This window comes from Vipera berus (assembly GCF_964194415.1).
Source record: "Vipera berus genome assembly, chromosome: 1".
Taxonomy (NCBI): Eukaryota; Metazoa; Chordata; class Lepidosauria; order Squamata; family Viperidae; genus Vipera; species Vipera berus.
Window position 1 is genome coordinate 276,711,034 of NC_138202.1, and position 3,438 is coordinate 276,714,471.

Below are 3,438 nucleotides of genomic sequence, written 5' to 3' on the forward strand. Positions count from 1 at the left end.
AGGCAGTATGACTTGTCTTGCCTTGATCTTTCAGTAGCTATCAATTATGCTATCCTTCAGGACAATCTATCCAGAAGGCTGGCAGTGCTCTGCAGTGATCCTCGTCCTTCCAAAATGATCTTTTAATCTTGTTACCGCTTTGGAGGTCTATAAGCTGCTTGGAATTAGACATAATAGGAGCAGCACATATAATCCCAATTAAATGTGGAGAAATAAAATTAGTTAATAGAAATGCAAAAAAATACATATTCGTCCTTTTTCACTCATGAATCACATGAAGAGAATTCGGCATCATTAGAAGATAATGTGACCCTATCAGTGACCTCAACCCCCTACTACGTTTATTAAGTTTTCTGGTTCCATTTTATGAAAACTCAAGTATGTAGAATAGTCCTTCTCTGTAAGAGATTAGTTTGGGCATCTTGATTAGAGGCTTTGTTGTTGTATTTTCTATCGTCTGCTGCTTGTGAGATAGAGGAAAGGGTGTGTTTGAGGGAAAATAGGTCTTTTCGCAGACTTTGGATTTCAAGCTGTTCTTTGCGTCAGCTCTGTCCATAAAACAATTTATGACATAACAAAAAATGTCATAGAACATTTCCTGTGTGTTTGACTGTACTGCACACGGTCCATTTTTGAGGCAGATAATCTCTGGATTATTTTCCATCATTTCCAATAATGGCAGTGGGTTGGAGGTTGTTGAAGATATCTGGTAAGGCAATATCTCTGAAAGGATGGTCCAATGGGTCATGGGTTAATAGTATTTATTTGTTTTCTTTTATCATTCTAACAATGTTAGTTGTGAGTATGCAGGCTGTGCTGTAGTTCGTTGAGACAACTGTAGTAGGTTGGGTTTATACAACAGGCTAATCTATAAGTCAATTGTAAGTCACAGTGCCAAGATGCACACAACCTCCTACATTCCAGAGACAAATTGCATGCTGATTAATATGTCATATGAATTCAGTCTTTAAGATGACTTGACTAAAAGAGCCTTGGTGGAGCAGTGGGCTAATGCCTCCTTAAGTAACACCAGCTGCCTGCAATTAGTGCAGGTTCGCATCCCACCAGGCTCAAGGTTGACTCAGCCTTCCATCCTTCCGAGGTAGGTAAAATGAGGACCCAGATTGTTAGGGGCAATTAAGCTGACTTTGTAATAATGCCGCTTGGGGGTGTGTGTGAAAGCCCTAATAAGCAGGCATATACATAGAATGAAGGCTACTGCTAAGCTTGTAAGCCGCCCTGAGTCTTCGGAGAAGGGCGGGATATAAATGGAATTAAAATAAAAAAAAAAATAAAAAGCCACTGGTTTAATTTTGTTCTGATTGACCCTTTATAGGGGTAAGCAGGTAGGATGTGGTATGAAAATGGTAGTTCTCAATAAATGACAGAAGAAAGCTGGTGCTTGTTTATTGATTTGAGGGGAGTCAGGGAAAGGAAAGATGATTCTTTCTTCAGAATAATGGTTTTGAACTTGTGGCACTCTCAACCTTCATTTGGAGGGTCTCTGTTAACATATGAGCAAATGCAGGTCAGCCTGACTTGTGCAGTCTATTTGTCACTCTTTGAGTATCCGGTTGTGCTGCCCATCTGCTTTCACAACTTTTGCCGCTATTGTGTCATTGAGCATCTCAGCCAAACTAGTAATATCACACAGTGTCCCGCCTCTTCCTCCAAATGGGTGGCCCTTTCCTCTAAGACAGGGGTGTCAAACTCGCAACATCATGTGATGTGTTGCGACGTATCGTGACTTTTTTTCTATTGCTGGCAATGGGGTGAGCGTGGTTTCACCATGATACATCCGGCCCATGGGCCGGCAGTTTGACACCCCTGCTTTAAGATGTTATCTTCTCCATGAGAGTTTGTGGGCTTCTAGCCTTGTATCTCATGATGGAGGTTTGGTTAAGGGTCTAGCAGATTCCTCTGGTGCTGCATGTGAGAGAACGTATGCATCTGTTGTTCGTAGACGGTTGCATAGCTGTTGCATTCATATGCCTGCAAATTTTGACATTCTGGCTAGGGGCACACAAACAGCAAAGCACAGAACAGGAAGTCGGATCAGCCAATCAGCACACAGGATGTGTATCTCCATACAACATGCAGTTAGTATTTGGGAGGTGTTTTCACTGGCTCATCTGCAGACATCTGCAACTTACATTTACCCATCAATCCCTTCGCCGCATAAGTATGTGGCAATGCCACAGGCAGTTATGGGCAACTCTGAACCTTTAGTCTGTCATGCCTGCTGTGCTGCAAATCCTGCTAGTTTCCTTCCTTGGGACTGCCACTTTGCCCGTGAACACCACACTGGTGAGACTGTTCAGAATTGCCCAACTGGTGAAGCCTAGCTCAGAAGCAATGGTGTATATGGCCTTGTTAGCTCTGGCCTCAAAACTGTGACTTCCATTCCATCAACCTCACTGACATGATGTACCAGGAAGAAAGACTAGTCTTTGTTAGTAACCTGAAGAAAGTAAGAGAATTACAACAGAAACTGATGAAGGAAATATTAGTATCTTCAATGGATAAAAAGGCCCTAATTCAGAATGAAGAGGTGTTGATTAAAACTGAATTTGAAAAACTGCATCGTGCTTTGGAAACAAGAAAGAAAGAGGAGCTTGAAAACCTTGAAGTATAGGAAGAAAGAAAAGTAAAGGAGCATCTTATAAGGAAGAATATGAAAGAAGCTTACCAGAAAACAATTGAAAAATGTCCTGATTGTGAAAAGTTTTTAGATGAGTGTTATCCCCAACATTTCTTAGAAGTTGTACCAAAGAATGAAGACTCAACTTGATCTGATGCATATGAAGATCAGCCAGAATGCAAACAAATGCAGCTAGATACCAAATCTGTAATTAAGGATATTTTAGCCATGACTCTTACTAGAGTTAACTTGCTGAAATCTGACATTCCTTCAGGAAATAGTGAAACTTCTATATCTGCAAGCCCTGAAAATAAATGGGGAGATAGGAGAATTGTATATGTTCCCTCTAGTACCAGGAAAAAATAGTTTGGAAAACGGCAAGAATATTTTAACCCGGTATATGTCAGTATCAGCAGCTACTAAATTTTGAAACATGAGTCACAAGGAGCTGTATTATATACTTCTATATTTATTTATATCTCACATTATTTTTACAAGCAATTTATTACATTACTTAATAAAAACAATTCTGTGAAGGTCATAGTTGAATAGGAATTTGAGCATACTGTATTATTTTAAATTTGCTGTTTAGTGTCCTGATCCTACTCTGATATATTGCTTGTCCTGTAGTTGGTGTTATGACCTCTGTACATTAATTTTTCTACTTTTGACATATTGATTTCTTCTTTTTTTCCAAATTTCCTCAAAAGCATGCCATATAGCTTGAACAGTATGGCCAAATTATGGGCAGGAAGTGGAGGATTATATAGCGACTCACCATTAGCAACAGGGAGGCA

At 39.9% G+C, this 3,438-nt stretch overlaps 1 pseudogene across 1 annotated transcript; it reads left to right on the forward strand.

Annotated features, from left to right (window-relative positions):
- Positions 1-1,469: 1,469 nt before the first annotated feature.
- Positions 1,470-3,176, forward strand: LOC308659111 (annotated as a pseudogene). Its single transcript has 2 exons — positions 1,470-1,708; positions 2,378-3,176. The product of its transcript is annotated as an uncharacterized misc_RNA (transcript).
- The last annotated feature ends 262 nt before the right edge of the window (positions 3,177-3,438 follow it).